Source organism: Aedes albopictus, chromosome 2 (genome assembly GCF_035046485.1).
Source record: "Aedes albopictus strain Foshan chromosome 2, AalbF5, whole genome shotgun sequence".
NCBI classification, from domain to species: domain Eukaryota; kingdom Metazoa; phylum Arthropoda; class Insecta; order Diptera; family Culicidae; genus Aedes; species Aedes albopictus.
This window is the reverse complement of record NC_085137.1, coordinates 407,248,843-407,274,478: the sequence shown is the minus strand read 5'-3', so window position 1 is coordinate 407,274,478 and position 25,636 is coordinate 407,248,843. Positions and strand designations below refer to the sequence as shown.

At 43.0% G+C, this 25,636-nt stretch overlaps 1 protein-coding gene across 9 annotated transcripts in view; it reads right to left on the bottom strand.

The window, feature by feature from the left end:
• LOC109416999 (uncharacterized) overlaps positions 1–25,636 on the bottom strand; it is a 91,478-nt gene that overhangs the window by 57,030 nt on the left and 8,812 nt on the right. For 2 of the 9 annotated variants that reach the window (XM_062853387.1, XM_029876583.2), the window contains exon 1: positions 21,583–22,001. The exons of 1 other annotated variant lie outside the window; for it this stretch is intronic. The gene's annotated coding sequence lies outside the window, so the exon portion shown is untranslated. 6 more of the 9 variants (XM_019691113.3, XM_019691114.3, XM_019691116.3 and 3 more) reach the window with 5 other exon arrangements.

Genomic DNA, 25,636 nt, shown 5'->3' with positions numbered 1-25,636 from the left:
TACAGGATTTATGACGTTCTTGGCGGAGTTTGCATAAACCTAACTCAAGAACGTTATAAACCTGAGTACTCTTGAGTAATACTTCTTACCCTTGCATAAGATGAAATAAATTTAAGACGTTCTTGACGGAGGCCAACCAGGCTGCATTGAGAACGTTATAAATTCTAGTGTTCTTGAGTTATGCTTTTCGCTCTGGCATGAGTTGAAAGAAATTTAAGATGATCCTTTGGTGATGTTGATTAAAACCATCGATGATGGACCGACCACCGGTCTAGATTTCAATGGAAGCCATGTTGAGAAAACTCATGAGCAATGTTCGCATGACCATGAATAATATTTTTAAATATTTTATTAGTGCGTTATAATGGAAGCGCGTTGCTATTTTTGGAAGTATCTTGCAACATATATACGATGAATTATGCTTGGCATTTGACATCCTTGTTACACCACGGAAATATTTCCAATTTGTATAATAAATAAATCCCGATTACAATAATGTGTCATTTTCATTGTGTTTTTAATTTCAATTTAATTCACCAAACTTTTCTGTCGACATAAAAGCTGCATCAGCAACAACACTGACAAATTTATTATCGTTTTATCGTGCACTTGAAGAATTCTACAAGCAATTCGCCTTGAGGACAACTTGGGAAGTACAACAAGTTTTATGAGAAATTTAAAAACAACTCTCCAAGAGCATCTTAGGATGGGCCTATTTGGTCTTATGGCGGGTTTATGGTTGAGTTGATGTCGTTTTGCAGAACAATTTGGTTTATGCATGGTTTTAAAGAACAGGTGTTGAAGAATACTTCAAAAGCATTATAAATTTAATTTTGTTACTTGGGCTATAGATATCCCAGCAGCAATCCATGATAGAATCACTGAAGGAAGCTATGCACAAATTACAGAAGGAATTCGTCGATGCATCCTTGCAGAAAATGTAATGTAATGTATCTGTAAAAATTTCTGAATATCATGGTAGGAATTCTTTTTTCATTTTTTGGAACAAAGCCCGAAACAATCACTACCGGGGTGTCAGGCCATTCGGCCGAAGGTCATTAGGTCGAAGGCCATTCGGCCGAAGGTCATTAGGCCGAATGGTCATTAGGCCGAATGGTCATTAGGCCGAATGGTCATAAGGCCGAATGGTCATCAGGCCGAATGGTCATTGGGTCTTCTTCTTGCCGTTACGTCCCCACTGAGACAAAGCCTGCTTCTCAGCTTATTAACTGGGAGCTTCCTCTGCAAATGACCATTTTGCATGTGTGTATCGTGTGACAGGCACGAAGATACTTCATTGATGCTGAATCTACTGATATTTTACCCATGAATTTTTCCTTCTTTTAAATATAGGCTGTTCTTTCTAGTATCATTGCTGAAATAGTTTTTGGCGCTGAAACTGCTGATATTCAATTCATAAATTTTTCCTTCTTTAAAACATAGGCTATTCTTTCTAGTTCCATTGTTAAACTAGTTTTTGTCAAAAATTGTTGGAAAAGGTAAAAACAATGGCTAACTTTCAATTCGTCCTGATGGCCATTCGGCCTAATGACCATTCGTCCTAATGACCATTCGGCCTAATGACCATTCGGCCTAATGACCTTCGGCCTAATGACCTTCGGCCTAATGACCCAGCATCCACTACCGGAACCCTGCAAGATGACCATAGAAGCTTTTACGAAGGAGAAACTCCTGGAGGAGCGCCTTGTGCAATTTCTGAAAGAATCCATGAAGAAGTTCCTAAATAAATGCATAAAGGAATTTGTGAACGTGTCCTTGAAAAAAATCGCAAGGAAATCCCAGGTATCTTGCTCTTAGAATGACGTTTGTTTGAATTGAATACTAGTGAAAATTCGTGTAGCAGTAGCACATTACTGCACTCTATAGCAGCATATGGTTCTACAAAGTCCTTCATTTCGCCTACCGCAACCGGTTCCGGCATATCTGGAAAATTTGGCATGCTGTTTTTGTATTCCATAAATAAACATCACAAAATTTAGTCATTCAACCAAGCTTGTTATTTGGTAAAATTATATGATAAGATTGAAGTGGTTCTCTAATGGCGAAATTTCCTGTGGTTCTCGAGTAAAAAAGGTTTGATAATTGTGGATAAAAACCTTCATTATTAGAATAGTTTTTGAGATATTTTTTGTGGAACTCTGAGTTATTGATAATCTTTGAGTTGGCTCGATTTAAAAAATAAATCTGGTGGCCAGGAGAGGGGGGGGGGTCGCTGGCTACGCCCATGGCTGCTGCACTTCAATTGGTCGGTGTTAAATCAGACCGGACCATTTGTTTTCCAATGATTTCGAGAAAATGTCCTGCAAGCACTTGAACTTTCAAATCTCTGGTATTATTTTCAGAAATACTATTATTTTTTGATGTAATGACACACGTACATCAAAATAACGTCGAAAAGTTCAGGTTTAACGAATCCCTCAGCTTATCTTTACCTACCCGAAAAATCGCGTAGTCCACTCTGACTGAACGCGGACCAATTTACACTGTTAATTGGGCTATAGCCCATTTAGCGGGCGACCAATTGAAATGTAGCCCACCTAAACATAGCCCATCGAACGAAATTCGCCTGTGAAAAGAGTAGGGGAGACTGGGGAGACTTGATCCCTTTTTCTTAACTTACCTGAAATTTTAAGAAAAAACACAAAACTAGATCCGATTTCCGTACGAAATGGCAGGTAAACATCTATTGCAAGTTAATACACAACAGAAGGCCTTTATATTATTGTTAAAGTTTTCAAAACTGTGTTTTTATGGAGGCATGTCGTATGATGTATTTTTCAAAAATGGGTGACACTTGATCCCCCTTTCAGCACATGGTTTATTTAAAGCCCCCTCCCCTTGGAGCTTCAAAAAAATATTTTCGCCCCCCTAGGTGAGATTTTATTTTTTCTATAGTAGCAGGCTGAAACTGTGCTTAGCCAAAGCCTTTAAAAGCGCTACTGTGGCAAATCTAGCAGTGCCATTCAGTGTATCTAAATCTGTGTCACTCTCATTTTCATTAAATTAAATACTTTTCAAACCGTTGTTAATTGAACATTCATTAATCAAAATAGAACGAACTCTCAACACATATGAACACTCGGTATTCCCAACCAGATGTTTTATCATTGCTTTTAAAAGGACTTTTTCAACAACTGAAAGACAATGTTTGGCCACAAGTAGTCAAATAAGACTGGTGGAGAATTTGAAAACAATTACAAGCATATGTTATGTGAAAAAAGTGCAACTCAGAAAAGTATCGGTGTGTTGCTGAGGGCTGAAAATCTCGATAATAAAGGAAAAATAATAATAATAATAAATAAGGGTGTATTTTCAAATGTAGTTACATTTCTCCAAATCCACATCCAGATTCAAATCAACGAGCTTCGTATAAATTTGAATGCTTTCTGTGTTTTAAATTATCAAATAAGTAAAAATGCAGCATTCATGACTAGATTTAAATGAAATTTTACGCAGAATTTTTGGAATGTTTTCAAATTTTGGAATTCCTCCGAGAAGCTTCTCTGAAATATTTTAAAATGGAGTTGTCTGTAAACACTGTAATACGAATTTTATCAGAAAAGTGTTCTGAAATTCATCTGAAATTCATGTTTTTGCTTGGAAATTCCATGAATAAGTCCGCCTCCGAGTTGAAACGCAATTTTTTTCATCAATTCGCGAAAAAAAAACTATGTTCTTTTCATAATTTTGACAAAAACTAATCACGATTCACGAATGTTCATTATAGGAGTTTCCAAATATATTTTTATTTAGATTTCCAGAATCACACAAACCCTTCAGAAATGCGTGTAGCAGTCTTGTGTAGCAATTTTTCCAAAGATTCCACATAAATACCAATAATTCTGTAAAATTAGGTCGACGCTTATGTTTAATAGTCACAGCATTTTTTTATTATCCTAGACAAAACTTGACCTATAAGTTTGAATGTCAGGGAGTTTTTATGATTCAATTCACATTCTCGACTTGTAATTCAATACTTTTGATGTTTTCCAATCATTGAAAAAATCGCCCCCCTTTTTAGTATTTTCGCCCCCAATTTTAATTTCTCAAATTTTCGCCCCCCTTGGCCTGATTTTCGCCCCCAAAGTGGGCGATTTTGCCCACTTTGGGAATCACTGATTTAAAGGGAAAATAATTCCAGAATCTTCCTATTCATTTTCTTTTCGAGTTTTCTTGTATTTTCGGTGAATATGGAGTGTTTGAAATTGTAAGATTTCCTTAAATTTTTAAGGATATGCCGTATTTTCAAAATGGGGAGACTTGATCCCCCTTTTTTTGGTTTGTACTAAAGTTATTACTTTTTTTTTTTTTTTTTTTTTTTTTTTTTTTTTTTTTTTTTTTTTACTTATTCGTTTATTTGGAAGGCTCGGGCGCCACATGGGCATAACTGAGCCGAAATCTTTTGTTTTTTTTACAATGGTTATACATTTTACAATTTATTACTGCCTTAAAACTATGTTAGTTTGGGAAGCCGAAGTACTCGCGGCTGTTTCGAGGTTAAGGATTGAAGAAAAAAAAATGGGAAGGATGGATTTATGGGTTTAAAACTAAATTATTTGCTAACTTATACTAAAACTTTGATGGGACAAATTGTCCATATCTGTAACGGAACCAAAAAGAAAGGACTTTATCGGTAGAAAACGACAAGAAGAGGACAAACGGAAGGGGGTGACGACAGACAGGGGCGAACAACAAAACCAAAAGGCGGACAACGAAAACAAGGAACGTACTACATCAAACTCTGACATCAACACGTTTCAAAAACTGGTAAATCAGGTTCATGTATTCCAAATCAAGTCCTGCCAACACTTCTCTAACGGGTTTCTGTTGTTTTCCTCGGACCCGGAGAATTTCATGTAGCTCAGATCTGACCTCACGATACTCATTGCATCCCCACACGACATGTTCGATATCCTGGTAAGCCACGCCACAGACACAGAGATTGCTTTCTGAGAGTCCAACACGGAAGGTATGTGCGTTCAACAAATAGTGGTTGGACATCAACCGACACATTACACGAATGAAATCGCGGCTCAAATCCAACCCTTTGAACCATGGCTTCTTCGACACCTGTGGAATGATGGAGTGCAACCATCTACCCATCTCTCCATCTCTCCATTTGTGTTGCCAGCTGATCAAGGTCTCCTGACGGGCCAATGCAAAAAATTCGTCGAAGGCGATTTGACGCTCATAAATATCGCCTTCGCTAGCGCCCACCTTAGCCAGAGAGTCCGCTTTCTCATTGCCCGGAATTGAGCAATGTGAAGGGACCCAAGCTATGGTGATGATGTATGAGCGTTTGGATAAAGCACTCAAGACTTGGCGTATTCCTTTCAGGAAGTACGCTGAGTGCTTCATCGGTTTCATTGACCGAACAGCCTCCAGAGAGCTTAGACTGTCGGTAAAAATGAAGTAGTGCTCAGGTGGGAGAGTGCGAATGTACTCTAAGGTGTAGTATATAGCCGCTAGCTCAGCAATATATACCGAACATGGCTTTTGAAGCATAAAGGTGGCGCTATGAAATTCGTTGTAGACACCGAATCCAGTCGAATCATCGGTTTTGGAACCATCTGTGAAGAACTGTCTGGCCCCGCTAACATGCCCGAACTTACTTGCAAAAATTTGTGGAATACCTATGGAACGAAAAGATTCCGGTATACCGGTGATCTCATCCTTCATAGAGAGATCAAAATCCACAGAGGAGCTGTCGAAGTCTGAGAAGTTGTCACGATTGGTGTTAACCGGAGATGGGCTTACCTCCAGCGTCATGTACCAGTAGTACACACTCATAAAACGAGTTTGGGGATTCTGTTCGAGCAGCTTTTCGAAGTTTTCTATGACCAACGGATTCACAACCTCGCATCGGATGAGGAACCGGAACGACAACTCCGCAAAGCGGTCTGTCAGAGGCTGTACACCAGCAAGTACCTCTAAACTCATTGTGTGAGTCGAGTTCATGCAACCTAACGCGATCCGAAGGCAACGGTACTGAACCCGTTGAAGCTTCAGCAAGTGTGTTTTCGCCGCGGATTGAAAACAGAAGCTACCGTATTCTAAAACCGATAGAATGGTTGTTTGGTACAGCCTGATCAGATCTTCCGGGTGTGCTCCCCACCATGTTCCGGTAATAGTTCGCATAAAGTTGATTCGTTTTTGGCATTTCTGTATCAGATACACAATGTGCTTCCCCCAGGTGCATTTGGAGTCGAACCAGACGCCGAGGTATTGTGAAGACATGCTATGAGTGATTGTCTTACCCATCAGAACGAGCGGAAACTTTGCCGGTTTGTGTTTTTTAGAAAAGACAACCATCTCAGTTTTCTCCGGAGAGAACTCGATACCCAGCTTGAGAGCCCAAGTAGACAAATTGTCCAAAGTATCCTGTAGTGGTCCTTGCAGATCGACTGCTATTGATCCCGTTACAGAGACAACACAGTCATCCGCAAGCTGCCTTAACGTGCAGTTTTCCATGAGACAATCATCTATGTCTCTAACATAAAAGTTGTAAAGAAGGGGGCTTAGACATGAACCCTGGGGGAGGCCCATGTAGCTAATTCGTGAAACTGTCAAGTCACCATGAGCGAAACTCATCTGCTTCTCAAACAGCAAATTATACAAAAAGTTGTTAAGAATTGGGGAAAGGCCACAGTCGTGTAGTTTGTCGGAAAGAACATCGACACAAACTGAATCAAAAGCACCCTTAATATCCAAAAACACTGAGCCCATTTGCTGCTTTTGAGCAAAGGCAAGCTGAATTTCTGAAGAAAGCAACGCAAGACAGTCGTTCGTACCTTTGCCTCTGCGGAAACCAAACTGTGTGTCTGACAACATGCCATTCGATTCAACCCATTTGTCCAGTCGAAAGAGAATCATCTTCTCCAACAGCTTCCGTAGACAAGACAACATCGCGATTGGACGGTACGAATTATGATCCGACGCGGGTTTCCCGGGTTTTTGAACAGCTATCACCCTCACTTGTCTCCAATCATCCGGAACGATGTTGTTATCCAGGAACTGATTGAACAAGTTCAACAAGCGCCTCTTAGCGACGTCGGGGAGGTTTTTAAGCAAGTTGAACTTGATTCGATCCATTCCTGGAGCGGAATTGTTACATGAAAGAAGAGCAAGTGAGAATTCAATCATTGAAAACGGCCTATCCATGTGGTCCCTATCGTCGGAAACATCACGAATTATTCGCTCCACGGGCACGGAATCTGGACAAACTTTTTTTGCGAACTTGAGGATCCATCGAGGAGAGCTTTCTCGATCCTCGTTGACCGAAGACGCGTTACGCATTCTTCTACCGACGTTCCAAAGAGTTCTCATCGAAGTCTCGCGCGACAAACCCTCGACGAACCGACGCCAGTAACCGCTTTTCCTCGCCTTGATCAAGTTCTTGAACTTGCTTTCAAGGGAAGCGAACCGCTTGAAGTTTTCGACCGAACCGCGTTTCCGAAACTCTTTGAACGCCGCGGATTTCTCGCGATATATTTCTGTACACTCACTATCCCACCACGGATTGGGGGGTTTCCTGCGAACCGACGGACCTGGCACTGGTCGACGTTGTGCCTGACGCGCACTACTGATGATCAGTTCTGATAGAAACTGATACTCTTCCCGCGGTGGAAGGACTTCTACCGATTCTCACCGTCGTTCACCGTCGATAATTGCTTCTGCGTACTTCTCCCAGTCAATGTGCTTGGTGAGATCGTAGGCGATGTCGATAGATGGAGGTTGATGTGACCCATTGGAAATAGAAACAACAATCGGCAGATGATCACTACCATGAGGATCCTGGATAACCTTCCATGTACACTCCAGCGATAGTGAGCTCGAACAGATTGAGAGGTCTAATCGGCTGTTTCTAGGGCTGCCATCTTGAGCTGGAGGTGCCACTCGTGTAACTTCTCCGGTATTCAAAATTGTCATGTTGAAGTCGTCGCAGAGGTCATATATCAACGTTGAACGGCTGTCATCGTACAGTTCCCCCCAGCCTGTACCATGGGAGTTGAAATCTCCCATGAGCAGCCGAGGCTCGGGCATAACCGAGCAGATGTGGGCGAGATCCCTGCGAAATATTGCAGTTCTCGGTGGAAGATATATGGAGGCAACACTGAGGGTTTTACCTCGGATAGTCACCTCACATGCGACGGCTTCAATGCCTGTCATCGGATGAAAATCGACTCTGTAAAATGAGTGCTGCTTCTTGATCCCTAGAAGCACCCCTCCGTAAGAGTCGGATCGATCAAGGCGAATGATATTATAATCGGGAAAAGGTAAGGTTACATCAGGTGTCAGCCATGTTTCGGATAGTGCAAAAACATCGCATTGTAAATTGTAAACTAAAAATTTAAAAACGTCTAATTTCGGTGTAATACTACGACAGTTCCAGTGTAGAACCAAAATCGTATCTTCGACCTCGGTGGTTAAATTAGCCATCGAAAGATACGATTGTCGCAAGGAGGGGCATTTTAGAAGCCAACTGCTTCAAAAGAGGGGTCACGCAAGGAAGAAGTCCTTTTACAATGTTCTTCACGGAGTCTGAAGCATTGAAGAAGCTGAGGATGATGTCTACAATGCCAGAGAGCGTAAACAATGGCGCACCCTGAGGTTGCTCCTGGTGCTCCGAATGCTGTCTTTCCGGTTGAGAATTCGAAAAACGTGGGACATCTGGGATTTTAGATGTTCCCGGGAGTGATGGAAAGTCTCGTTCGTCCTGGATTTTGAATCCCGGAGGGGAACGTTTTGTGGCTTTCTTACCACTCTTCAAATTTGTCATGGTGGGTTGGGGGTCGCTGCTAGGCAGATTCCGAGGTTTTTTGGTGGGTCTCTGGAGCCTCATCCGTTTCCTCGTTTCACCCTTGAAAACAAAGGGAACCCCGTCCCCGACCTCAGAGTCAGAGCCCTGATCATCGAGAGATAAAGACGAGTAGATGTTACGGGATTCAACGTGTGGAGTTTAGTATTTCACTGGGAAGGAATCACCCCTCACGTGCAGCACACACAACTTACCCAAGTTGCCGTCGGTTCGCAAGTGGCAAGAGTGAACGCGGTTGGGTGACGCCTGGAGTTGTTGCTACGCAAGCAGGGATGCTAACATTGTCTGCTTGACAGTTCGCATCACATTCAAATGCGCTATATCGCCTGCTGTGATCAATCTCCTTTCCACAGCTTTATGCAGTACATCTTATATCTCACATCCTCCTTCTACTCTAAAGAAGTTTCACACATTTTTAACAAAAAAATGAATTTCCGTATCTCAATTTGGAGTGTTTACTTACAACGATTTAACATATTGCGGAGATTCCACCTGTTTAGACTCCTGCGCGAAAATTAGTTGCGTGGGCCCACAGATATAAAACCAGACCGCGTCCTGGTGAATATTTTACGCTGTGTTGCTAGGTACACATTTGGTGATAGTTTTGCATTGTAAGCAAACATTTATCACGCACCTACGCTGAAAATGTGCCTAATCATTTGCGTCGGAATCTATAAATCATCACAACGGGCAATAATTTACTGTTATATTACATCATCGCGTACGTTGCAATTGCTGCCATGAAGCTACCGGATACAGTTTCATTGTGAGGTACCATTCTGACTATGCTGCCGCTACTTTTTTCAAAATAGCTCGAACATTTTAGTTCTTAATTGTGGGAATGATATTTTCCGACGAGCAATAGGAGCCTGCACAGTGACGTCATCATCATCTCTCTCTCTCTTTCTCTCGTTCGAGGTCGCTCGATACAGCCGTCCTTGCTCGCGAAATAATTTTGGTGGCAATGCTTACAAATTGTATCTAAATTCGTTAGTTATGTTGGTAATGCAAGCCTCTATACTTGTAGTATTTTAAAGAAATTACCGTTTTGGTACTGGGTGATCCAGAAAAAAAATCTTGTTCTTTGAGTCTTTATTTAATCTTATACTCAAATTTATCCCATTGTTCCGTCGTTTATATTCGAGATATCTGATAAAATACATTATAGATCAAGTTTATTCCCTTGCCATTCATTGGAACACTAGTCTCAGAAAACAAACTGCATTGACATAATCCTTCTTCTGGCCAGCCGACATTGACGACACTCTTTGATAAATAATATATCGTAACCATTCGATAGGGCATATAGTCATCGCAACTAGCCCTACACAACAGCGGCTGACAGCTGATGGCCGCGACCAGAAAAGAAGAAGAAGAACCATTCGATACCACATTTGCACGAACCAAACTACGTGATTTTTCTAATATTTTTTTTGCGTACATTGCCAATGTTTATCTGCCATGACAAACAACACGATGCAAACTTCCAATCCGATATTTGAACGAAGCAAAACAACGGGATCTTTCTAATCTAGCTTTTCGTCAGCGGAAATTTCCGGGACTCTCTCTTCGCGACAAACAACACGCTGTAAGCTTCCGATCCGACATTTGCGCGAAGCAAAACAACAGGATCTTTCTAACCTAGCTTTTCGTAAGCGGACATTGCCGGGAGTCTTCCTCCACAACAAACAACACGCTGTAAGCTTCTGATCCGACATTTGCGCGAAGCAAAACAACGGGATCTTTCTAACCTAGCTTTTCGTAAGCGGACATTGCCGGGAGTCTTCCTCCTCGACAAACAACACGCTGTAAGCTTTTGATCCGACATTTGCGCGAAGCAAAACAACAGGATCTTTCTAACCTTGCTTTTCGTAAGCGGACATTGCCGGGAGTCTTCCTCCACGACAAACAACACGCTGTAAGCTTCCGATCCGACATTTGCTCGAAGCAAAACAACGGGATCTTTCTAACCTAGCTTTTCGTAAGCGGACATTGCCGGGAGTCTTCCTCCACGACAAACAACACGCTGTAAGCTTCCGATCCGACATTTGCTCGAAGCAAAACAACGGGATCTTTCTAACCTAGCTTTTCGTAAGCGGACATTGCCGGGAGTCTTCCTCCTCGACAAACAACACGCTGTAAGCTTTTGATCCGACATTTGCGCGAAGCAAAACAACAGGATCTTTCTAACGTAGCCTTTCGTAAGCGGACATTGCCAGGAGTCTTCCTCCACGACAAACAACACGCTGTAAGCTTCCGATCCGACATTTGCGCGAAGCAAAACAACAGGATCTTTCTAACCTAGCTTTTCGTAAGCGGACATTGCCGGGAGTCTTCCTCCACGACAAACAACACGCTGTAAGCACAAAACAAAACGATTCGATCACTCTAGCGCTGCTGGAATTCGTTCTTTTGTTGCACTTTCACACTCTTTCCCGTCGATAATTGCCCATGCACAAACAGTTTTCCGCAGGCATGCTCCAGCGGGAGCTACGTCCCCGAAAAATATAACACCGAACTTCCACTTTTCACATATGGGTTTTGTGTTTCCCTCACTTGTTCACTAATGCATGCACATTGAAGGGTGATTCCTCCCAGCAAAAATATAGGTTCCATTTCCTCAATTAAATGAAAAAACTGGCAGGAAATCGCCAATGTGGAGTTTAGTATTTCACTGGGAAGGAATCACCCCTCACGTGCAGCACACACAACTTACCCAAGTTGCCGTCGGTTCGCAAGTGGCAAGAGTGAACGCGGTTGGGTGACGCCTGGAGTTGTTGCTACGCAAGCAGGGATGCTAACATTGTCTGCTTGACAGTTCGCATCACATTCAAATGCGCTATATCGCCTGCTGTGATCAATCTCCTTTCCACAGCTTTATGCAGTACATCTTATATCTCACACAACGGTCGGGGCAGCTTTTTTCAGCATTTCGGCGTAGCTTCGCCGTGATCGCTGCTGCAGCGATCGTTTTTGATGTTTTTTCTGCTGTATGTACCTTGGGCAATCAATCAGATCATGTGGACGGTCGCTGCCACAATAAACACACTTGGGCGGCGTTTTAAACGCACCGTCCACATGTCTCTCCCCGCATGTTGCACAGCGAGGTTTATTGCTGCAGTACTGGGCGGTGTGGCCCAGCTGCTTGCAATTGATGCAATTCATTACCTTCGGTACATACAGCCTCACAGGTAGCCGAAGTTTGCCAATCACCAGCAGATCTGGTAATGCAGATCCGGAGAAGGTCACAGAAAATTCTTCAGATGGTGTGTAAACCTTCTTCTCGCCCTCCTGGGACACCGAATGCAGTTGCCGGCAATCCAGTATCTGGACAGGAGGGAGAGAAGGGTTATGGAAACGACCACAGCCTTGCATGATCGTTTCGCAGGTCAAAGATGCGTCGGCGACCTTCCCCGAAATCTCTATCGACGCGCTTGGTAGGTAAACGAAGTACTCAAGTGTAAACAACTCGCAGGCCACAATCTCATTAGCGTGTTTTCGGTCGCCTACTGTCACCCGAAGCTTAGCTGTACCGACCATGTCAATGGAGACAACGGAAGAATACCGCTTAGTCAGATCCTTGCTGATTTGAACGGTGTTCAAACGTTTGCCTTTGGGTCGGAAGAAAACAACATATGGCCCGCCAAAGTCGGGAGGGTAGGCCTTGAGGCGGGGGGACGTCGAAACAGATTTACTGTTGGTGTCCATTGCAGAAGCACCAGGGTGAAGGGAGACAAAGGGATTAGCATTTACATCGCCTTGTTGGCTCGAGCAGTCCGATGCCAATAACGAAGCTTCGTTGATGCGGTACGATGTTCCCCCGCCATCATCATCATCGCCCATTGTGGTAGCTAACTACCACCACGGGTCACTCAAAAATCTTAAACTACCACTATCACAGGGACGAGAAATAATCAAAAAACAAGGGACAAAATTAACGCTACAGGAAAAGAGAGAAAAAACTGCTTATGTACCAAATTAAATCTAATCAAAGAGTCAGTGGAGAGGGGGGAACAACGAGAGGTAACTTTATGTACTTATCTTTGTGCACTCTGTTTAGCCACAGGCTCGACGACGACAGGTCCAAGCGATCGGATGGCCCGCACAGGGAGGAAGCGAGCTGCTGCTGAGCGCCCGACGCTGCGCTGGTGTGCGGCGGTTGAACGCTCTCTGCTCTTCTCTCGGTGGGCTGCTGCTGTCGACGACGATGAGCTTGGGTACTCACTGGAAAAAGCCGATCACGGCCGCGCGAGCGGCGCGGTGTGCGGGGGGTGCTGCACTGATGTGCTCGATAATCGGTCAATGCGCCACGTGATAAAATGAAAACGTGAACTTTACTCAAACTAAACGAACTTTTGCGGCAAAAATTGTGGCCTAGCCAACCGCACGCGTCCCACTAGGGATTTTCACTTCAACACTTGATCACTCGGAAAACTAGCACTGGAAAAAGCCACCGAACTGGATAGTATCGGGAGACAAACCGGACGAACGAAAAGTTGCGACTGTCTCGCACGAACGCTCGCCAAAGAGTGATAAAAAAAAAAAAAAAAAGTTATTATTATCTGACACATTTTATCGTTGAATAGACTAGAATTCCAAGTAAATAGAGGCTTCAGAATAGAATTTTATTTTTCACATGTGTATAATGTGTGTGTAATCCTCGAGGGATCAAATCTCCCCATGTCACTGTTGTGTATACTAAGCTGAATTAATTAAAATATGTTAACAACAGCCTTATTTGGATAAATAAGTTTGAAAGTGTTTTATTTAAAATATGTGCTGTGAAATTTTGACACCATTTGGTTCAATTTTCACAAAGTTATTGAGATTTTTCGGAATCGCCTAAAAGATTTCTGAAGGACTGAAAACAAACCATCAGCCGTTAAAAAATAATGCAATGTACAATCGAAATCACTTGTAGCCAAAACATAGTCGTTTGTCCAGGAGTAGTTTTAGAAAAAATATGCTAGAAGAAAAATGTTTTTGATTCCGAGCAAATATGGGGGGAACAAGTCTCCCCAGGGATCAAGTCTCCTCAGTCTCCCCTAAAGCCCATATAGCAGCCGCAGCGATAAATGTATGGGTATTCAGCATTAAGAGTGACGGGCTCGATTCCCGATCGGTCCAGGAATTTTTGATAATGGAAATTTGCTTTGTTTCCTCGGACATAGAGTATTTTTGTGCCTACCACACGATGTACAAATTCAAAATAATCTTTGGCAGATAATGTTCTCAGTTAATAAATGTGGAAGCGCTCATAGAACAATAAGCTTAGAAGCAGGTTTTGTCCTAGTTGGTAGTCACTCTTATAAATTTACCAGACCTCCGGTGCAGAGAATGCAATGAAAATGTAGAATTTAGCCAGTTCAGAGCTTAAATTCAGAACTGCTGTTAGCATCGCAAAACTTGTATCCCTACCGTCCAACCTTGCGGCAGCAGTTAACAATCGCAGACGTAAAAGCACATTATCCAGGGGGTTCCTATAGGTAGTAGTTGGAATGTAGGTACGTTTACACTCTGTCTTTGCTCCATGCAACCCAGCCACCCACCGCCAAAGCTCGTCGTTCGCCGGACGAGAGAAAATGCGTATTCAATGTGACACCCAAACCCAAGTGCCTAAACTGAGTGTGGGCGGTAGCAGCAGTCGTCGTCGTCGTCGTTGGCGGAACCTCAGTTCCTATCCTTGTTCCTAGTCAAAGCGGAACGATGGAAAAATGGAGAAAACGACGGCGACAACGAGCCCAGTCGGTGCTTGAGCATAGAAGCATCCTTTCGTGTGCCAGTTTTTCGTCTCTTTGTGTTTATAGGCTGCCGTCGTCGTAGTCGTTGTTTGGAGTTTTCCTTTTAGGATTCTCTAGTTTTCCACTACTGCCTTCAACAACACACTGGTTTATTCTCTTTCTCTGACTTCAAATACAGTGACTTGCATCCATATTTGTTTAAAACATTATACAATGTTTTATTAAACTCCGAATGATACATACACTCGGACTCGTCCGAGCCGGACATCTTAAAGGCGATGAGGAGCGACGCCAAGCTCGTGGATCTGGGAGCCGACGTGCGAAGTATTAGACGTAGGTACTCGTACGGGTGAAATGATCCTCGAGCTCAAGCGTGACAAGCGTCGCTTACTAAACTCTCATGGAAAAGGTCCTTGGCGAGGGTGTCAAGGTGAGGGCACTTACAGCGGAGGTGACTCTGAGACGAAGAACCTGGAAGAGATCACTGATGCGGAAGAGGTTATCACGGCACAGCTGAAACGGTGCAAGGCGCAGGTGGCCATCGCAGCCGTTCGGCTACGGAAGGACCCGGCAGGGATACAGGTAGCATTGGTATAGCTACCTGCGCCGGACGCAAATAAGTCCGTTAAACTAGGGAAGCTCAAGGTGGACTGTTCAGTTTGTCAACAGACCTTGCACGAGCCACCGAAGGTTTGCTTCGGGTGTATGGAAACAGGACATAAGTCATGGGACTGAAAAGGCTCCTATCACAACCAGTGTAGGTGTTGCGACGGCGAAGGTTATAAGGCACAAGGCTTCACGAGTCCGCCCACCCCACGTGATTGATTTGTTCCGAGAAATACGTGAACAACAAACACCCAACGGGATGTTCAAGGTTTTACGAACCAGACACGGTTTTTCTATAAATCTTATGAAAACTTAAAATGGTTGGCGCTAAAATATAGTTTCTCCGAGCGAGCTGAAATTTTGCATAGTCGATATGGGGCCAAGGCGTCACGCATCTTCCCTCGTAGACACGATTGGCCGGCCGTGGCATGGCCACCTTGGACGGCCGAGAGGGGAACTCCTCGTTGACGATTCAGGCCTACCTAGGCAACCGGTAATCGTTACGTATACGTATAGATGATAAAGTGGAGGCCATATGCGTGCATGCCTCCATTTAGGCGCATGATGTACGCATATCGCCTCCACTTTAACATCTTATTCAACATCTTATGCGATAACTGGTTGGCCTGAGAAGATTGTCCGGGAATGGACGATGGCGTATCCTTTGCTATAAGGCTCGGGTGCCATCTTGACTTCCGAACCGCCGTGTGAGACCGCTCTTAACAACGGGTACGAGGTCGTATAGAAAAGGAAATTCAAGGATTCCGTTAGGATGGTTATCAGGCGAATACCAGACCTATTTACCTGAACGGAAGTAGTCCGTATATTCAGCCCCTAGCCCTTCCTTTAAAGGGGAGGGAGCCATCAGTGTAACATACAATGCCGTCTGAAATACTTCTCTCCAGATATCCAGATGTCCACTCTTCTCGGTAACGGAATTTCGTGGAAAATGTCCTACATGGAAAATTACAAGCAATTGTAAGATCACTTGATGCAAGGACAACTTTCTCCCAATTCACCAAAAGTGGAAACAACGAGGTGTGTGTTGAACTGCGGTTCACAGAAGTTTCCTCTATAGTAAACCGAGTACCCATAGGCGATAAGTGCAAGAAAGTGCTTCTTATTTGAGATGAATGTGTAGTGGGGCAACGTCAAAGAGAACTTTGAGCGCTGCCGTGGGAGTTGAAGAGAACGCTCCATACATCGCCATTAAGCACATCCTTTGGAGATGGCCTAATTTTGATTGGACCGTTCTCACTTTGCCCTTTTGTCACCACACAAGACATCCATAGGTCAATATTGGACGAACAACAGTTGTGTAAATCCATTTGATATACTTGAGTTTTAGACCCCAAGTTGTACCAAAGGTTCGCCGGCATTGCCCAAAGGCCATACAAGCTTTCTTGATTCTGAACTCAATGTGAGGTGTCCAGGAAAGCTTAGAATCAAGAATGACTCCAACGTACTTTACCTGTTCAGTCACATCGATTTCAGAATCAAAGAGACGCAAAGGTCGAACGCCATTACGGTTTCGCCTTTCTGTGAAAAGAACAATAGATGTTTAACTTGGATTTACCGAAAGGTCTAATTGGCGACACCAACCCTCAACTACCTGAAGAGCGTTTTGCATCAGGTCGAAAAGGGTGCTGATGCACATACCGACTAATAATGTTAGGTAGTCGTCGGCAAAACCATAAGTAGGAAAATCGCTATTATTGAGTTGCCTCAATAGCGTATCTGCTACGAGATTCCACAAAAGTGGTGATAAGACTCCCCCTTGGGGGCATCCACAAACACTCAATTTCCTAATCGCCGCTTGACGCAATGTCGAGAAAAGATGTCGGTTTTTGAGCATTTGGTGAATTCAATTGGAAATCATTGGAGATACCATGACCCCGTGCGGCTTCCAATATGGCATCGAAAGGCACGTTGCCGAAGGTACCCTCGATATCTAAGAAAACACCTAAGCAGGATTGCTTTTGAGCAAATGTCTTCTCGGTATCGCAAACAACTTTGTGTAAAAGAGTCACAGTGGACTTTCCAGATTGGTAAGCATGTTGGTTCACATGAAGAGGCACATTGGCCAGACGAACATCACGGATGTGATGATCCACAATGCGTTCTAAGCATTTCAGAAGAAAAGAGTTCAAACGGGCAGGTCTGAAACTCTTTGCTTATTCATACAACGCACGACCTACTTTCGGAATAAACTTTACATTAATACCCCGCCAGGATTTGGGAATATACCCTGTAGCAAAACTGCAAACAAGTAGTTTTTTTCAAAACATGTTTAAAATAATCAGATCCCTTCTGAAGCAAAATAGGATGAACCCCATCTGCCCCAGGAGATTTGAAAGGAGCAAAACTATTTTGTGCCCATTCAATTGATTCTAAAGTTATGATACTCTGAGCCTAAGCTAGAGAGCCTTAACTACAAGAAAAGATATCAGGTTCATCAGAAAATGTAATATCCACACATCCGGGGAAGTGTGTATTGAATGAACATTCCAAAACTTCCTCATCAGAGGAAGTGCAATCACCATTTGGCAAACGAAGTTCGTTTACTTGAAAACCCTTAGATTTTGCAAGGATTTTGTTCAACCGACTGGTTTCACTCAAACTGGAAACATTTGTACAACGGTTTTTTCAGCCTTGCGAGCCGACCTGAACGCTTCCGATCCAGCCGAACGTCGTCTGTTCCAACTCTTTCTACATTGTTTCCTGAGCTTCGCCAGATCAGATAGAGTTCCACCAAGGGGGTTCTCTTGTGGTCTTCACAGAGGACCGCAGAGGGCAAGCTTTTTCAAAAGCTTCCATGATGAAGGTCGTTGTAATATCAACGGCATCATCTAAACCACATGGAGTGTCAATGGATGGAGTGTATCCATGAAATTTGGCTGCAACCAAATCGGTTAAGAGATCCCAGTTGTTTGACCGGGTTATCCTGAAACGCAAAGTTTGCGAAGTAACATTCACATGTTCAAAAAAGATGTCAGATATAGATTCTTCATCTGACACATGCCAATTGGTCAGCTCGGGACTAATTCTGCTAGAGCAAAGCGTTATGTCTAACACTTCCTCTCTAGCAGATACCATGAAGGTTGGGCGGAAGCCTATGTTAAGGTGAAGGTATGACGAAGCCATACCTCTAATTTTCAAGAGCACAAATCTGAAGAACCGAGTGTCGGTTTGCGCTCAAAAGTTGATCGATTGGTCACCATCAGCGGGTAACCAATCGATCAACTTTTCAGCGCAATCCAACTATCGGTTCCTCATATTTGTGCTTTTGAAAATTTGAGGTGTGGCTTCGTCATATCTTCATTTTAAGTAATCCAAGATCTGTCCTACTTAAGTATTCCATCAAACTGGAGCCTCTCAAATTGATATCTGAGCTGCCCCAGATTATATGGAGAACATTAGCATCACTGCCAACAATTAGCGGAAGGCCTTGCACTATGCAATGACTTGCTTGAAAGCATCCGTAGGGGATGGTTCATCATGCGGTAAATAAACCGAACTATAGACGTATTTCCTGTTGAGGTTTCCAACAGGTACATCGATTGTGATAGCACATACATCTCTAGTAGTTAGTTCAGAGATGAGTGTAGCAACGATTGCGTTGTTGACAAGCACACATGCTCGAGGCAGGACACGTGAGTTTGCCATTTCATTTTTACTGAAAGTAGCAAACACCGGATTCACAAAGTTTCCTAGATAGAAATTCCCCTTACGAAAGTAAGGTTCTTGGGCTAAGAACTTGAAGATTGATCTGAGCTAATGCTAATGCTAATGCTAAGATTGATCTGAACTATCTTAACCGTAGCTACTACCCAAACTAGACAAGATTAAGCTCTTAACAATTACAGCACAAAAAAGAACAGCAACAATAAAGCCAGATCGGTATCGATTCTAATGCGCCAAAGGCGAGGATGCACAGAATACACTGTGTAAAACGCATAATGCGAAACCATATAGGTGAAATTTTAAACTAATTAATAACATCTTCATAATCCCGCCCTTATTCAGCCTCGTGTATGAGATTGAAGAAGGGCAGCTGATTGTCTCGGAGAAACACAAGCTCATCCGCGCTATTGATCCGGTTAGCGCAGTAAGGGCAAAATACTGTGGAGGGTGCTCTGGTACTCCACAGGCTCCGTTTGCTATTAGGTTTTCATAAGACCCCCTAACCATTCATTCCTAGGTACGGTAAGCATAAAGCCGCATAACACCTTGAATTAGGGGTCACCTTTTTTTTTTCTATATTAACGAGATTTTTAGCCTTAGGCTAGTTCATCTCGGGACCCACGCTTTACTTCCCTTCCGAAGGAAGAACCCACATTTTGTGAGTATGTCGGGAGTGGGATTCGATCCCAGGTCCTCGGCGCGATAGTCAAGTGTTCTAACCATCACACCAGGTCCGCTCCACGTTAATGGAATACCTGTAAGTACGAGACACTGAAGACGATCTTATAGTTGAGGTCTAAAAACGTATCTGTCAAAGGATACAAATTAAAAGGAACAGTATTTAACACGATTTTCTTTTTAAAACATGCAAAATTTCGGAAAAGTTTACGTATGGTGAGTACGTAAAGAGAGTTTGTGGGGTAACGAAGAAAAAACTCAATTACTTTATTAGAAACCATTATCTGCGCAAAATCTAACTTCTACAGTATTCTAACGTTTGGTTATGCTACACATAGTGAGCACTCTTTATTTGATTTGTTAAAAAAAAATAATTTGAGAAAGGTTGAACACTGCAGTCAAAACTACATGAAATTACAAGGACCATGCATTGCATACTTTAAGGCGTTTATCGGGTTATATTTCTGCCCCAATTTATAAGTCCTTTTTCTATTCTTCTTGAGTGGTTATCACCTTTTTCACTTGTTTAGAGCTGTATTGTATCTAACAACGGGATCAGAATATAACGATAGCGTAGAAGTTGTGCTGAAATAGAACTCGAGAAAATTATCAGATATTTAGAACCTACAATGAAGATTTTTTTTTTGAACTACACCAAAGACTTCCATTTTTTTTCGTCAAATCATGCTTATTTTATTGGAACTTGACCTTTGATAACAAATTTATTAAAAGATTTAAATTGTGAGACACCTGGGGCGTTAATTTGAAGTTCTTCTAGGTGAGAAAAAAAGCGTTGTTGAAAGTGAACGCTTTGGACCTACACACCTTAACAACTCTCCTACAAGTTGCCTAGGGACGTGTATAACATCGTTACCTAAAATATTGCGACACATCAGAAGTATTTCAAAACATGTTTTACAAACTAAGAATGGAAATTCCTTAAGATTTGGTCAAGAGTTTTTGCTAGGAATGATGGCATTTTCAGCAAGGGTGTATTTCTAAATTATGCCTTGAAAGTTAACTATTTGTTACACAGTTTAGAAGGCTGGGCCTTTCCAGAAATTAGCATTATGAAAAGTACCTCGACCGACTGGGAATTCAACCCGTGATCCTCTCTAGTTGAATATCCACGCGTTTACCGTTAGGGCCCGTATACCTACACAGATGGTTTCTACTTCGACCAAATATTCGACCAAACTGATATTGGAACGCAGTTATAACCTTAGCAGTAGGTTCTTGCTTCGAGAAGTATTTCACTCTGCAAAACAGTTTATATCGATATAGATATATAGATTTTTAAGATAATTTTGATAACACTGATAAAAACTGTGCTATGCTATATCCTAGGGATCTTTGGATTACCTGTATCTAACTGATAAAACAACATGCTAAAATAAGCCTTTTTTGTTGTTTCGGTCTTGCTGGGAAATCAATATCTTTTCTGTTAGGTATTTCCAAATTAACTCATTATTAGAAAGGTGCCTGGTACACATACAAAAGTATGCCACTGTATCACGATTCGTCTTCAGTGGGCCGTCTCTACCGAAAATGCGACCTTGCTCGTTCTAATCCAATTTCCCACGTAGGAGTACCTACGTATCTACACTGCCGCCAAGCACTGAACGTGAGCAAGACCCATCGCACAATACAAGAAGAGCAAACTTTTCACTTTTCACACAATTACGGGCGGAATTTTCTGTTTTCCTAGGTTTCACCTTTATAGCTTCGAGATGGATCATCCTGATGGCTTTTTCTCTTCCCCACTGTGGAGACTCTGGGGCTCCTCAAGAGGAACTTTTTCCGTTTGGCTTTCTAGCACTTCTCACAACTTTTTGGTTGATATCGATTGTGTTTCTTCCCCTCCTATGTGCTTGGTTTTTATCCACGACCAAGTATCACTTTTCATATATTTTCGTCTTTCAGACGTGCTATCATAAACCACTCACAGCCAAGAACACTTGTTTCCTTTCCATGTCATCAACATACGAGCCAGGCAAGGGGTTCCAAGCACACAAATGGGGAGCAATAACCCACCAAGAATTTTGGGACTCCGCTGCAAAATTCAACACTTTTTCAACCCTTCCTTATTTTGGCATCTCCGCTTTTCCACTTTATTTCCTTCGAGGACACGCGCGTCCTTTTTTTCCCCGCATCAACACTTACTAGTAACGAGAAGAATTTTCCACCCCGAAGTTCTGTTTTTTTGTTAAACTTTTTTCCTCACACACACTCGGTCCAAAGGAACGGGGGATTCCCGCTCTTCTGGGAAGGCCACGGACACCGTGCTTTGTCTCCACGAGGTCTAGGGACGACGGCTACGACGACGACCGTACAAGTGTTACCGATTCCGAGCGATAACTGATTGGGGTGGAAAAATGTGATGGCCTTTGCTGGCTGGGAGCACCCACCGAGTTGCTATCGAGTTCCGTGAGCACAGTTAACTCGGTTGTTCTCTCAGAGACAGAGCTTTTCGGTGATGGTGGATCACGCTAAATTAAATCACTCCAAATCGAGTCATGTGATAGGTAACTACGCGGGTTTTCAGCGTCTTAATATCTTATAAGCAAATCCTTTGTTTTTTTATTCTCGTAACTTCAAACTTTTATACGGTTTTAAAAGTCTGTGTAAAGAATATGTATTTGTATAACACAGATCCACTACTAGAAAGAAATGTGTGCATTTTTTTTTGCGTGATGAAGGCCTACTGTTGTACAAAGGAATGTGAGAGAGAGCTTTTCTTGTTAGTGAGTTTTCCGGAAAATGTTTGCTTTTTGCAAGAGTAGTTTTGGTTTAAGAAGGAGGAAAAATCTAAGGAACTTTCGATAGGAAGTTTTGCACGAATGGAATCGCATTATCGTGCAGCGAAAGATTTTAAACATTCAAGGATACTCTATTCGATGAGTTGTACTACCTATGATCGCACATCAGTCCCATATTTGCTGAGTTTTCATATGGGACAGATATGCGATCATAGGCAGTATACTGCTGTTCTGATCAACGAATTCTCCTATCTACATGGGACGGTTATATGTAAAACGGCAGTATACTGCCGTTGGTGATTGTGCAAGGTTTTAAGTACACAGGAATTGACAAGGATTGAGCAAAAGGATCAACATCTGTTTGACTCCAAAATGATATGGTAAAATACTGTATACTCTAAAACCTCTTTTTATGCAGGTTTTTTTTATGCACTTTTAATTTTTGCGCCATTTTTATGACCTGCACAAAAAGAGGAGAGCAATTCAGAACCAATACTGTGCACAATAACATGTAATTGCATCGGCGGCCAGGGGGCGTTTATAAGGTAGAGTAGAGGGAGGTTAAAGGGGCGTTTCTGGTGGTCTCAAGCGGTTGCAGGGGGCGCCTGGAGGTTTCAGGGGGGTTTCAGGGGGTCCGATGGGACTCAGGGGCGCATCAGGGCGTCTCAGGGAGTTCCAGAAGAGTTCATAAGGGTCTCAGAGGCGGTTTTGGGGGTATCGGAGATCTTGAGGTCGTTTCAAGGAGGTCCCAGCCCAGGGAGTTTCAGAGAGGGTACCTGGTAGAACTCAGGGACGTTCCAAAGGATTTTCAGAGGCCTTCACGGGAGTCCGATGGGGTATCAGGACCGTTTCAGGGGGCTCAGCGGGATTCCTCTTAGGCGCTTCAAGGGGCCTCCGGAGTGTCCAGGGCAGTTCCAGATGGTCTTAGGGGCGTTTTAGGGGCATTTCAGGGAGTATCAAGGGGTACCAAGAAACCTCGGGGGTGTTTCAAGAGGGTCCCAGGGGGTTTCATGGGCGTTCAAGGGGGTCTCAGGACCGCTTCGATGGGTCTCAGGGGCATTTCAAGGTGTTTCAAGGGGGTACCAGGAGATCTCAGGGGCGTTTCAAGAAAGTCTCATGGGGTGCCTAGATCTAGTGAGACCATTTGAAGCATCCTAAACACCTCCTGGAACCACCTTAGCCTCCCTGCAACACCCCTGAGGCGCTCTTGAACTTCCCCGGGTTCTAGTCAATGTCTACGCTCCGTACAAATTTTCTAATTATTGTATGAACGAGGGAGGAGTGGATTTGGTTTTGGTGTACCTGGTTCATGACCGTACCCTGCCCCTTAAACCCTCTGAAACGCCCCTGAGATCCTCTGGAACTTACCTGGATATCCTGAGACCCATTCAAGCATCGCAAAGGCCCAACGGAACCCCCTGAGGCTCCATGAAATGCCCCTGGAGCGCCCCTGAGACCTCATGGTACCTCTCGAAATTCCCTGGGACTTCTTTAAAACGCCCTTAAGGCGAAACTGGAAGCATTTTCTCATTTTTTCGGTATTTGATTTTTTATTAAATAACGAAGCAATATTTTAAACATCGGTTTTCGTGCACATGTAGAGTATGGATCAAGGTATCTTCTGAATTTTTTTGAGATGGAAAATGTTTTCCATTTTTGCAGAAACCATTTTTTTTGTGAAATTTTGTTCAAAAATGGTTTCTGTGAAAACGAAAAACATTTTCCACTACAAAAAAAAACAGAAGATACCTTGATCCATACTCTACATGTGCACGAAAACCGATTTTGAAAATATTGCTTCGTTATTTAATAAAAAATCAAAAACCAAAAAGTGAGGAAATGCTTCCAGTTTCGCCTTAAGACCTATTGGTACCACCTGAAACCTCATGTGACTCTCTTGAACCGCCCATGAAATCTTCTGGTACCTTCCTTAAGCCCCTTGAAATGCCCCTGAGATGCGTCTCTGAGGCCACCTGGAAGTCTCGTGAAACCCTCCCTAAACCCTCTGAATTGCCCCTAGGAACCCCTGGAGCCTCCTTGTAATGCCCCTGAGATCTTCTGGTATCCCCTAGAACTTTTTGAGACCCCTTGAAGCGCCCCCTGAGGCCACATGGAACCTCCCTGAGACGCCCTGATCACCTCTGAAACCGCATCGGATTCCCTTGAAGGCCTTTGAAAGCATACTGAAACGCCCCTGAAACCTCCAGGTAACCCTCTGAAACCTATCGGGACCGCCTGAAAGGTTCCTGAGATCTCCTGATAGAACCCCCCCTAAACTTATTGAGAGTAATAACTGCCGAATAGCTCAGTAGCCTTCCTGAGACTGAAACAACACCTCAGGGTCGGAATGCTTCTCGACCAGTTAATTGCGGGCAGGAACGATTCCCTGCACTGTAGTACAAAAAATAACTGATGTTATGTTACCCCAATTAACATATACCGTCTACCCCCGTTGGTTTGACCTCATCTAATCTGAACACTTTTTAATTTGACCCCCTCTAATCTGCACATCGTTTAAACTAAAAATGGTTCAAACGTCATTCTGGCCATGGAACGGAGTGAAACGAAACGCAGAATCAAAACAAAAAGCAAAAAGGGTTGCCATCAGTGTGTTTTTCGATGCCCACAGGGTTACTAGAAGTTTAAATTAAAAAATGAACCCCGTTGGTTTCCATGAGGTGTCGTTCAAACCAACAGGGTATTGTCAATGTAAACGTCAACAAAGCGTCCTCAATACGGTTTAACTGAATAACATCTTGGGAAGGCGGGTTTTCAGCCTTTTTACAGTTTTTAAATAATACAGTCAGGTTTTTTTACGCGGGGGATACATACCGCGTGAAAAAAAACTCAGTTCAAAATTCAAAAAACCGCATAAAAAAAATCTTACCATTTCTCAACGAATCGTGCAAAAATAAGATGATGATTTTTTTTTTTGTACGGAGTTTTCATTTACGCGGCCGCGTAAATAAAAACCGCGTTAAAAAGACCTGACTGTAGTTATACGGCATCCCCAAATTAATCGAATAAATATAATAAGGATATGGATACCGTAATGCAATACATGTGAAACTAGAACTATCGCTTTTAAAATTGAATAATTAAAGTACTTGCCGCTACTTGGAATCGAACTCCCGATCTCCGTATCCACTGGTCCCGATGATGTCCTCGCTGCCACATTGCTATATATAAAAAGCACAGAAACTAGCTCGTTTTGTTTTACTCCAGACAAGGCTTTATAATTGTGCCACAAGAAACCTTACCCAACTTCATCTTGCTGCAGAAGCTTGTGAAACGTCAAACGCAATAGTGTTTACATTTAACAAGCTGTG